A 12,964-nucleotide genomic window follows, 5' to 3' on the forward strand; every position below is an offset into this window, starting at 1 on the left:
ACCTCCGCGAGGCTTGCCCGGCGGGCGGCGGCGGCCGGGGGCCGCTGAGGGCTGTGGCGCCGGGGCGGGCTCCGAGGGGACCCTGGTGCTAGGGGTCGTCCGTCCTCCCAGCCTGGCAGCTGGGGGTTCGTGTCTGCGCGCGTCCGCGGCGCCTAGGTGGCCTTTGCTCCTCCAGCCCCCATTGAAGGTGCGCGTCTGTCCACGCGGGAGTGGGGTGCCCTGCTTTGAGACCCGGGGCCTGCGCGTCCTAGCTGGCAATGCTGGGCATCTCCCTTGCCACCCCGCCCAGTGCCCAGCGCGGCAGGGGTCAGCAGCACCAGGAGGGGCATTTGTCAGGCATCTTCACTGACTTGAGCAGAGGGCAGGAGCTGCTGTGGGAACCATGAATCAGGCAGTCTCCGGGAGACTGAATGTGGCCACTACTGGGTTCCCACACAATTTCCAGGCAGTATTCCTTTCTCGGTGGGCAGAGAAGTCCCAGGAGGAAGTATAGCCTTCCTCTCTGCAGCAGCCCCAAAAGGGTGGAAAAGATGAAGGAGGGTTGAGTCTGTTATCTTAGAGCAGCCCCATGTATTTATGTGGAATGAGTTCCTGGGCACAACTTTCCTCCTGGTTCTAATAGTGCTGAAGTTTCAATGCATGATGTTTCCCAATTGTTTCAATTTTTAATTTTCTACTACTTATATTTTTGTTTTCTCCTTGGTTATATTATAGGACGTTTGTCTGTTGCAGTAGTTCTCAAAGTGTGGGCCAGGGACACCCTGGAGCTTCCTGAGACCCTGTGAGTTGGTGAGTTCAAAACTAAGTTCAGCACTGAGTGTTATATGTAACTGATGAGTCACTAAATTCTACACCTGAAACAAATTTTACCATATATGTTAACTAACCAGAATTTAAATAAAAACTTGAAAAGGAAGGAAAAAACCCATGAGTTCATAATAATAGCTTTCCCCCCCACTCCCATTTTCTCACGAATGTACAATAGAGTTTTCCAGAGACTTCTGGATGTGTAATATTGCAACAGAATGATAGTGTTAAAGATAAACAAAATGGACATTGATTAACATGGTGAAAACAGATTTTATTCAGTAACTGCTGACAGTGGGGGAAAGCACTGAACCCCACTTGCATTTGTGCAGAGGTGACTGGGCCTTTTAAAGAAGAATAAGGGAATCAGAAGGGGGAGAGAGCAGGACTCATGTGGAAAACTACAAAGTGTTGGTCAGTGTAAATATGATTGAGCCAGTGTGCTGTTGCCTGATGATTATCAAAGTTAGGATTCTACCCTCCCACAGAGACTAGAGACAGCAGCCCTCTCCTTTCTGACCATTCTGTTTCAAAGGAAACTTTCCTTAAAAAAGACTCTGAGTTGTAGGATGTACACAGACATCTCAGACAGAAAGAATTCAGTTCTAAGCTCTTTTTTAGTAAATGCTATAAGAAGAGGAGGTCAGGAGCTATCCTTGGGTGTTCACCAGAACAAACAGCAAATTCTCCTGGCAGCATTTCTCAGGGAGGCAGTCAGCAGGCATTTCACTGGAGGATGGTATCTTTCTAGGGACACAGCATTGTGCTGCTAGAAGCCATGCCAGACTCCAGTTGTCTCCTACTGAAGAGGTTAGGACTGAACTGAGAGTACTAAGAGTACTGAGACTCTGCAAGTCTCAAAGGCACAAGCAGCTATGGAAACCCAACTACCAGACATTAAAGAGATTTGCGAAAATATAATGCAACACTAGTCACTAATATTTACTTGTTTTGGAAACTGTAGTTATTTTCCATAAAGTGGGGGTTTTGAAAAAAACAAACAAACAAAACAAAAACAAAATGTTGTATTTGTTTTTTAGGGCTACCATAAAAAAGTACCACAAACTGGGTGACTTAAATAACAAAAATGTATTGTCTCAATTATGGAGGCTACAAGAGATCAAGGTTTTGATATGGTTTGGTCCTTCTGAGGGCATGAGAGAGATACTCTGCTCAATCCCTCTTTTCTCAACTTCTGGTGGTTTCCCAGCAATCTTTGGTATCTGTTGGCTTGTAGATCTCTGCCTTCATCTTCATATGACTTCTCCCTGTGTGCACGTCTGTCTAGAATTTTCCTCTTTTTATAAAGACACCAGGGGCACTTGGGTGGCTCAGTCGGTTAAGCATCCGACTTTGGCTCAGGTCATGATCTCAGGGCTCGTGAGTTCGAGACCTGCGTTGGGCTTTCTGCTGTCAGCACAGAGCCCACTTTGGATCCTCTGTCCCCCTCTCTGTCCCTCCCCTGCTCATGCTCAAGCTCTCTCTCTCTCAAAAATAAATAAACATTGGGGTACCTGGGTGGCTCAGTCAGTTAAACATCCTACTGATTCTTGGTTTCAGCTTAGGTTATGATCTCATGGTTTGTAAGTTTGAGCCCCGCATTGGGCTCTGTGCTGGTGGTGTGGAGCCTGTTTGGGATTCTCTCTCTCCCTCTCTCTCTTTCTGCCCTTCTCTGATTCCTGCTGTTTGTCTCTCTCAAAATAAATAACTAAATTTTTTTTTAAAAAAAGCATTCTCAGGGTTTCTGTGTGGCTCAGTTGGTTGAGCGTCCAACTTCAGCTCGGGTCAAGCCCCGTGGGGAGTTCAAGCACCGTGCTGGGCTCTGTGCTGACAGCTCAGAGTCTGGAGCCAGCTTTGGATCCTCTGTCCCTTTCTCTCTCTGCCCTTCCCCTGCTCGCTCTCTCTCTCTCTCTTTCTCTCTGTCAAAAATAAATAAACATTAAAAAACTAAAAAAAATTCTTTTGTTGAAAATCTTTAAGAAATAAACATTAAAAAAATGAAAGCGTGCTTTGATAATAATTTTGTATGTATTCCTCTGGTTTTGATATGGAGTATATTATTTTTTAGTCTAAACAAAATCAGATTATTTTTTATTTTACTTACTTATTTTATTATTTTCCTCTTTGACCAAATAGCTTTTGGATGATAATTTATTTTTAATGTTTAAAAAATTTTTAATGTTTATTTATTTTTAAGAGAGAGAGAGAGAGAGCATAAATAGGGGAGGGGCAGAGAGAGAGGGAGACACAGAAGCTGAAGCAGGCTCCAGGCTCTGAGCTGTCAGCACAGAGACCAATACGGAGCTTGAACTCATGAACTGTGAGATCATGACCTGAGTTGAAGTCAGATGCTCAACCAACTGAGCCACCCAGTTGCCCCCACATCTTTCTTTTTAAAACCCTTTTAGGGGGCACCTGGGTGGCTCAGTCGGTTAAGCGTCCAACTTTGGCCCAGGTCATGATCTCACAGTTTGTGGATTCAAGCCCCGCATTAGGCTGTGTGCTGATGGCTCAAAGCCTGCAACCTGCTTCGGATTCTGTGTCTCCTTCTCTCTTTGCCCCTCCCCCACTCACGCTCTATCTCTCTCCTTCAAAAATAAACATTAAAAAAAAAAATCTTTTTTAAAACCCTTTTAGAGCATTCTCACACCATTCCTCTATGTGCCTGAAAATCCACTTTCTGAAGAGGGAAAATCCACAAGTGGGAGGCCTAAAGGAGATTGGATGGGAGCGATGGGGATATTTCGGTGGAAAGTGTCCCAGGCAGAGATCACAGAATATAGCAAGACTCTAGATGCTCAAAGAACTGTCTTGTGAAACTTAAATATATGTAGGTGTATATCATGTTTTCTCCTTACCTTGGCTAATATTTTAAACTGGGCGGCTCCACTTTATGTCCCTTGGGCGCCTCAATATAACCTGTCCAAAAGCATACGTGCTGTTCTTGCGCTCCAAGCTTCCTCCTTCATGTCACCTCAGCCTACTCATCTTTCTATATCATAATCTGATATAAGATTAAGATTCTTTGAGAAAGATTCCTTTCTCTCTGTTACTCCTCCGTGGGTCACTGAGGATCCATGGTGGATTAAGATAGTCCCAAATTCTTTGTGTCTCTTCCCACCAGGAGGTGGAATTTATATCCCCTCCCCCTGTCTGGGCTCCCCCTGACTGACTATGCAATAAAATGTAGCAAAAGTGATGATGTGTGACTTCTGAGGCCAAATCATAAGAAGTTTTTGCAGATTCTGCCTGGGTCTCCTGGAATGTTCATTCTTGGGACACCCTCTCTTAGAACCCAGCCACCATGCTGAGAGGAGCCTAGGCCACTTGAAGGGGTCTAATGTCGGTGCTCCAGTCAACAGTCCCAGCTGAGCTCACAGCGGGCAGCCAGCGCCAGCCTTAATCTTCACCCTGAGCTTTCAAATGTCTCCAGCCCTGATCGCGTTGACCTGAAACCACACAAGAGGCCCTAAGTGAAAAGAACCACCCAGCTACCCAGTCAACTTATAGAACGGTAAGAAATTAAAGAAATTATTATTTTAAACCACTGTGTTTGGGATGTTTGTTACATAATATTAGAAAAGTGAATCTGTGGCTTGTGGATTTTTACCTTCCTAAAAATCTTTCCTGCTCGTTCCTTCCTATTAGTTCAGTCCCTCATCATTGTTTTTAAAAATATAAAACACATGTTTGTTTGTTTTTTAAATTTTTTTTTCAATGTTTATTTATTTTTGGGACAGAGAGAGACAGAGCATGAACGGGGGAGGGGCAGAGAGAGAGGGAGACACAGAATCTGAAGCAGGCTCCAGGCTCTGAGCCATCAGCCCAGAGCCCGACGCGGGGCTCGAACTCACGGACCGCGAGATCGTGACCTGGCTGAAGTCAGACGCTTAACTGACTGCGCCACCCAGGCGCCCCTAAAACACATGTTTTTAAGCAAGTAATACATTCTCATGACTTGAAATTCAGAAGGTGCACTATAGTATCTGGTGAGATCTTCCTCTGTCCCTTGACTCCCACCACTGACTTCCTTACTTACTAGCAACTACTATTTTTAGTTTCTTGTAGGTCCTTCTGGAGACACCTTATGTATTCACAAGTAAATATATGTAAATATTTTTTCATTCTCTTATACAAGTGGTGGCTACCACGCATTGAATTTTACCTTGCTTTTATTCAGTTAATAATATCCTAGAAATCTTTCCATACAAGCATGTAAGATCCTTCCTTATTATTTTTAACAACTTTATTGAGATATTAGTTCCTCTTCATCTATTTAAAGTGGGGTCCCCAGTTGGAGCATAGAGACTTTCTGGGGGTGAGAAAATGACTTTTAGGTTAAGAACCTTAGTAGACAAACTGGCCTGCAGGAGAGTGTTGAGAACCACAGAAGAAATAGCTCATGACAGAACAAAACATAAAGACATGGAAATTTTGATGGAAGGTAATAGCCTAAGTGAACAGATCCAGAAAGCCTCATGGGCCAATAATGGGACCCTAGATGGAGAATGGGGGACAGAGAGAGAAGCTCATGATCAAGGCAATCACTGAGGAAAGTTTGTTGATGTGAAGAAATTCTTTGTCAGTGTTGGAGAGGGCTCACCGAGTTCTTGGAAGGAGTGATGTATTAAACTGTTTGAAAATCCATTTGGTCACAAATTTTGTGTGTGTGTGTGTGTGTGTGTGTGTGTGTGTGAGTGTGTAAATACAACTATTGTGACTGTTATGCCAAGCTTGTTAATCATTTCATGGTGAATCACTTATCTACCTAAACAGCCATTTTTTTTTCCTGAGAAATATGTTAAAGTTTCCCCAAATGACTGTACTGTAGATTTACCCATTTTTCCTGGTATTTCTACTATTTTTCAGTAGTGCCATTTCTTTTTTTCAACGGTTATTTATTTTTGGGACAGAGAGAGACAGAGCATGAACGGGGGAGGGGCAGAGAGAGAGGGAGACACAGAATCGGAAACAGGCTCCAGGCTCTGAGCCATCAGCCCAGAGCCTGACGCGGGGCTCGAACTCCTGGACCGTGAGATCGTGACCTGGCTGAAGTCGGACGCTTAACCGACTGCGCCACCCAGGCGCCCCTCAGTAGTGCCATTTCTAAAGGTTCATGGTCATTTAAAATCTTTGTAGATTTTACCTTTTATTAACATAAAATATCCCTCTGCAGAACAGAGAGGGTTATTGAATCAAGTGGTCTGAAACCCTGTAGAGCTCTTCATACCCCAGGGTCTTTCCAGAAATTATACCCCTTGACACTTCTGCATCAGTGTATCTCCCTCACCAACCTCTGACGTATGGGCTTTACAATTTTAAAAGAATCCTTGCAAAGCCAAATGGCATGGAACAGTGACTGGCCTTTTAAATTTGCATTTCCCTAGGTTAGATCTATGTATCTACTTCTAGGCCATGTTTGAATCCTTTCTTCCAAGCACTTTGGATTGTCTTAGCTTTACTTTTTCCAGCTAATTTCAGACCATTTGCTTATTATATGATCATTCTGTGTTAGTTATCTAGCGCTTATTGGGTGCCCTCTCTGTTCCAGATTCTCTGGGGCAGACCCAGCTTGGGCCCTCTGCCTGGCAGCTAGGAACAGCTTGACCTCATGGGAGAAAGATGCTGGGTTTCTTTGAGCATCTTTCTGGAGAGCTCAGCACAGCTGTGGCCAAACACCAGGAAAACTGCTGGGGGAGGCAGCCCCTTTGGAGCAGAGCGTTTCCAAGATCAGGATACAGTGTGACTGGAATCCCCAGATCTGTTAGGGAAAGGGTCCTGCTATGAAGTGGGCAGATGTAGAATCCTCAAATCTGGACCGATGAACAAGCTGTTTTCTACCTGGGATGGCTAGATCTGTGACCTCAATGTGCAGCAGACAAAGGGCAATCCCTTCCTACTCCCTCTGAGCCCGGCAATGTGCGAACGGTTTCCACATGTGCAGGAGACACAGAAACCACCATTGAGCTATCTACATCTTCTCCAACTCCAACTAGACAGATTCTTACACACGAGAATGTCTGAGAATACAGCTGGGCATGGCTCTATGGAGTGACACTTCATTTTCCTCTCCAGAGATCATAGTTCCAGCCAAGTCTTGACCACTAACTCACTCTTTGTTCCTGAACTCCCCCCCCAACACACACACACAGGGTGACTGCTTGATCCCCAACCCCTGAGAGAGTAAGATTGACATCTCATGTGCCAACCTCTTCTCTGGAAGTCAGGAGATCAGTTCCAGTCTTTGCAGTAGGAAGTGAGACCTGGATAACATCCTTCATCTAAGGGGAGGGAACTGAGGAACAGAGAGGTAGGCATTAAAGTCCCTCAGGCCACACAGCATGTTCATTAAGGAAAACTCACCAAATATGACTAGTGAGTCTTTAATCTCATACAATTCCTCCTCAAATCTGCTCCTCTCTATTTCCTTCATCATCCTTCCAGTGCTGGAGTTGAGAGGAGAGGAGAGGAGAGAAGAGGAGAGGAGAGGAGAGGAGATGAGATGAGATGAGATGAGATGAGATGAGATGAGATGAGATGATGAGATGAGATGAGATGAGATGAGATGAGATGAGATGAGATGAGATGATTCTCCAGCGCTTCTTCATTGAACCAAGAATGGCTATTATGTACCAGGAACTGTTTGGCAGTGAAGCAGACAACAGCCCTACCCTTATGAACTGACATTTTGTGTGTGTGTGGAAGGTGGGGTGGGTTAGAATTATTTTTTTTTAATTACATATTTTTTATGTCAGATGGTATTAGGATGAACTAGGTTCTGTTGAACTAACAAACAAGACCCCACTTTCAGTGGCTCATGTCTGCTTACAGTTGATTTACTAGTCATGCTCTCTGTCCACTGGGGTTGGCAGTTGAGTGGGAGGGGAAAGGGGTGTTGTCCAGCTCATCATGGCTATGATGGGTGTTGCTGGTTACCAGAGCTTCCTTGTCTTGACTCCCTCTGCATCCCCTGCAGCAATAATCACTTGTACAGCATGACTGAGTTTCTCTCTGTGAGATCTGCAACCAGCCACCAGTGGTGTGGAGGAGGAGGTGCAGATCCAAGTGTCAACTGCTGCTGCTGCTGCTGATCAACTGCTGAGATGATGATGGGAGTTTAAGTTCACTGTGATTTCCACACCGAGAATTTGAAGAAGACCAACAAGGAGCTCGGTGGGCTGGGGCTCAAGGAAGACACAGCTCTGGTACGTACGTGGATGGCAAGCAGGATTACAGGGACAAGAGGACAGATTGTGAAAACAGAACATGCAACCTGAAAGTGGAGCAAGGACCTAAATATCCAGAACTCCTCCATCAGTTCTGTTTCTACAAGAATGAATATGAATAGTGTAAATAATTCTTGGGTGATGTTATATACACAGAGCACATTTGTTGACAGCCAGCTGGCAAAATTCATACAGCCTTAGCATCACATCCTCAAGAATTAAGATGCTAAGAGCTGATGATGTTGAAAGAAAGTCAGAAGCTTCCACAGCCCCCAGAAGGACAAATGTACAATTAGTGTATCTCAGAGTCATCTTAGGTCAAGAACATTCTGCTCATGCTATCTTCATTAAATACCATGCAACATGTCTGCAGCTGGTAAACTGGACCTGAACATTACTAAGAATGTTTAACATTCTTAGTGGTGTTTAACACACCGGGGCACCTAGCTGACTTATGGTAAAGCATGTGACTCTTGATGTCAGAGTTGTGAGTTCAAACCCCATGTTAGGCATAGAGCTTACATTAAAAAAAAAAAGTTTAAACATAAATTTATGTTTTATGTTTAGGGTATTTATAGAAGAAAAAAAGACAATATCATTTTTTTGTTTTATCATCAAGGTACTGTGTCATTTAAGCCTGGAACGATCCAAATGGGATTTGAGTCTACAAACTGAATCATGGCAAGGAGTGTCAAGTCTGAGGTATGTAGGTGTGATTCTGAAAACCAGCCTCAAGCAGGATTTATATGAACCGTGTGTTTTACCCACTTGAGCAGCCAGAGCAATAGTCTGAACTACTAATGGAACAGGTACTGTGAATACGGCTAAATATATTCATGTTTGAAGAGGCATGAGAGCTCGCACAAAGAAGACTAATGTGGCAGCCTAGGCTCCACCTGTTACAAGTCCCGTTTTCAGGGTTGGCCTGGCCCTTGGCTGACACCTGGCAACTTGGCTTTTAGAGTTTTGTGTGTATCCCAACTGATAAGCATGTCTCACTGTGCCCAGAATATGCAAACGATGTGATTTACACTGAACACCTGCTTTCCTTCTGGGAGTCTGGAATGTGGTATGTTTTAGACAGAAGGTGCCTACTTGCCTGGTCTTCAGTGCATTGTGTGACCCCCTCAGAAGAGGGAGAGAAAAGAGGGAGAGATTGCATCACAATCTGTCCTCTTGTCCCTGTAATCCTGCTCGGTGTGGAAATCACAGTGAACTTAAACTCCCATCATCATCTCAGTGCATTGTGTGACCCCCTCAGAAGAGGGGAGAAGAGAAGAGAGAAATCCTGCATGTGGATTTCCCCAGACTTCACCTTTCTCCTTATGGTCCACCTGTGTGTCCTTGCTACATCACTACAATAAGCCTTAGCTGTGAGTATGAGGATATGCTGAGTCTCATGAAATTGCCTGGAAATCTCTGGATGTGGGGATGGTCTTGTGGCCCTCAACAGTTTCGCTGCCTAGTTGTATCAAAATTATGTGTAGGATTATTTTGATATCTGTATTCAAAAATGGGGGAGGGGAGAATGGATTTCTGTTTCTCGTTAAAAGGAGCCTCTGGGTCACATGTAATAGATGTGGTATCTAGTGTTTTTATCAAAAAAGGAAAAAAAAGCCACAAACTTAAATAAAACTAACAAAGAGGAAAGCGATATGTGGATATACGATTTTGAGATTACTATTTACAAAATGTTAAAAAAAAAATAGGGGTGCCTGGCTGGCTCAGTCAGTGGGGCATGCGATCTTAATCTCGGGTTGTAAATTCAAGCCCCACATTGGGTGCAGAGATTACTTAAAAATCTTTAGGGGCGCCTGGGTGGCTCAGTTGGTTAAGCATCTGACTTAGATTCAGGTCATGATCTCACTGTTCATGAATTCAAGCCCCACATCAGGCTCTGTGCTGACAGCTCAGAGCTTGGAGCCTGCTTCGGATTCTGTGTCTCCCTCTCTTTCTGCTCCTACCCTGCTTGCGTTCAGTCTCTCTCTCTCAAAAATAAACATTAAAAAAAAATTTGTTTTTTAATCTTTAAAAAACAAAACAACCAAAATGTTAAGGAAAAAATAGCAAGTGTCCTTGAACTATCCAGGTATCTAGGTATCACCTCAGCCTCAGCCTGACCAAGTGGACTCTCTGAAGATGGGCCCAGGAGCCACAATTCTAATAGCTCCTCTCAGGTGGGTCTTATGCATGTTTTGATCAGGAACCACTGACCTCTGAGTATGAGAATAATTCGGGTGGAAAGGGCTCAGGTTCTTATTTCAGATGAGCCCACTTCTTGGGTCCTAGGACTTGTGTGGGGGTAGAATACCTATTAGAGCAAGGCTGAAGCACTGGCTGCATATGCAGGAGCTGCACCCTTCAATCCCCAGTCCCTCCATCTGCCTCTTCGAATTCCCACTGGGCTTAGTCTCCAGGCACACATAACCACCACGTGTGGAGTCCCCACTATGGCTTGAGGACACTGTGGCATTGCACACATCTTCTGTACCCAAGTCTCCAGTAGCGCCTTCATTGAATGAGGCTGCTCTTGTGACTTGCTGAATGCAGAAATCTCTCAGATGTTTTAGCCAACAGGAATTGTCAAACGATGTTCACTCCGCTGGGTCTGTTGGGCAGGTCCTTCCCCCCAGGCTCTGCCATCTTCTGAGAGTTATGCAATAGCAGGACCAACTATCCAATCACAAGCAAAGTTCCCATCTGTTCTGTCCAGGCTGCCTAGCCAAGGTGTTTTCCACCTCAACCTCAGAGTCTCATATGAACCACAGCAGCTATATTACTTGAAGTGTTTTATGATGGAAACCAGGTAACTGCCAGAGTGACCTTGGGGGAAGCACATTCAATACTTGGTTACACAAATTCACACAACTGTCTTGCCACATCTAGTTGTCCCAGGCTATCAGCACCTTTCTAGGTCCCCACTCTGGGGCTGCCTTCTGACTTCCTGGTGATAAGGCTGCTGGAAAATCAAGTCTTGAAAGACTAAGCCATTCCCCTTTAATTCCAGGGACTTCTAAGAAGCCAAGGAGCCTTCCTTCTTCTGGAATGAAATCTAATTTGCTAAACAGAAAAGTCTGACATCTTTCTTTTTGCTCTTGCTTTTTAAATTGTCAATCTACTATGACAGCAACACTGAATCAAAAGAAGGAAAATTGTACCTAATCCCACAAATCAATTGCAGATGTCCTCATGTACTGTGGTTTTTGCTCACCTATAGTTACACATTGTTAATAATTTGTTACCCAAATAAGGAATGTACCACCAGGGAATGAAGTACTACAGAAGGTATAAAATGAAATCCGGGTCTCCTGCCCTACCCTACTCAACAGTCACATTCCATCAATGACTATTAACCATTTCTTTCTTTTTTTAACCATTTCTATTCCAGTTCTTCCTGAGGCCATCTCTATAATTCTGATCTTTTATGGCCTATAGACTTAACTGACTTCCTGCTCTGGTAAGCAGTGTAGATTTGGCTCAGACTGTTGCTCCTCTATTTGCATCTAATTTGTCATATTACCATTTTGAGCCCGAGTTCTAGTCTCCTAAATAACCTATCATATTATATTTAAAAGTCCACTTCCTAAGATAAGGATACAGGGATACTCTGTCTCCCCACTACGTCTCTTTCTCCTACTTTACAACAGCTGCAGACTGTACCATCACTCTTAGTGCTGACAACAGTGGTGCTCTACTCCTGCCGTTATGAAACCCTCACATCACAGCTCTGGGTTTCTTTCTTTAAAAAAAGCAAAAAACAAACAAAAAAACCCCAGTATCTCCTGTTTATATCTATGCAAATACTGTTCAGTGAAAGACCAAAACAATCTGATTATATATCTCTTTCTTTTATTCCAATATCATGAGTCTTCTGCCTCCTCTAAGAAGAAATATTAGCATCAGGGTCAAATGCATGGATCTTATTCATCATAGATTGTAGTTGGCAAGATCTGAAGATCTTTCAGCTTTCCTTCCCCTTCTCTTCCCTTCTCCCTTCCTTTTCCTTCCCTTCTCTCCTTTCCTTCCTCTTTTCTTTCTTGTCCAATAATCTCACTTTTAATTTCATAGTCTATTCTTGTTTTCATAATTCTCTTTTAAAAAGAGCATCTTGGATTTATTTTTCACTTGCAATTATTTTTTGACCCACTCTTAGAATAAAGCTTTTAAATATTTGGTTCCCTGAATATCTGTTCTCTTTGGGGTCAGTTTTTGTTTCATTTTAGATATTTTTTATTTTATGTTGAAAGCTTTCATCATTTTTCACACCTTGGCTCCCACCCATAGTGAAAAGACTATCAAAGAAGATGGGAAATTCCATAGGTGGGTGAGACTGGTTTAATGGCATGCTTTGCTATACGGTGAAAAGTGCAAGAAGTAGTTGTTAGGATGAAGGTCCTTATAATGCCTAAACAAGGCAGCTTTTGTTCTGGAACATAATCCACCTAATTCTCTAGTCCTTCAAACTGTTTCTAGCACATAACTTTCTCCCTCCTATATTTTTTGCTTGCCCACAGCCAGATACTTACTGCAAGACAAGAAAAAAGGGGGAGGAGGGAGAGGAAATTCAGTTTCAGAACAGATTTTTCAATTAATCCTGTTTTCTCCCACACCTCTCAGTGTACAGCTCTGCCAGGGGACTGTGGCCTCTACTGCAGCCCTCTTCACAGGACCCTGGCTTCAGCCTTTCCCACTCTGCATCTCCAGCTGATGCCCTCACATCTGCTTTCACCTTGCTCAAATTTGCAGGTATGGCCTCTCCCACTTTCTTCACCATGGTTGATTTACAGTTCAGTCTTTTTTTGAACATGTTGCTGAATGACTTTTTAAAATGTTTATTTATTTTTGAGAGAGAGAGAACGAGCAAGCAGGGGAGGGGTAGAGAGAGTGGGAGACAGAAGATCTGAAGCAGACTCTGTGCTGACAGCAGCCAG

General features: G+C 43.7%; 1 long non-coding RNA gene across 4 annotated transcripts in view; it reads left to right on the plus strand.

Annotated features, from left to right (window-relative positions):
- LOC122494674 overlaps positions 1-12,964 on the plus strand; it is an 18,029-nt gene continuing 5,065 nt past the window's right edge. The window contains exons 1-6 of one of the 4 annotated variants that reach the window (XR_006300238.1): positions 1-187; positions 715-789; positions 7,784-8,012; positions 8,653-8,735; positions 10,123-10,210; positions 12,651-12,779. This is a non-coding gene — a long non-coding RNA (uncharacterized LOC122494674). The remainder of the gene's footprint in view (positions 188-714; positions 790-7,783; positions 8,013-8,652; positions 8,736-10,122; positions 10,211-12,650; positions 12,780-12,964) is intronic. The other 3 variants (XR_006300237.1, XR_006300235.1, XR_006300236.1) reach the window with 3 other exon arrangements.

This window comes from Prionailurus bengalensis, chromosome E2, assembly GCF_016509475.1.
Source record: "Prionailurus bengalensis isolate Pbe53 chromosome E2, Fcat_Pben_1.1_paternal_pri, whole genome shotgun sequence".
Taxonomy (NCBI): Eukaryota; Metazoa; Chordata; class Mammalia; order Carnivora; family Felidae; genus Prionailurus; species Prionailurus bengalensis.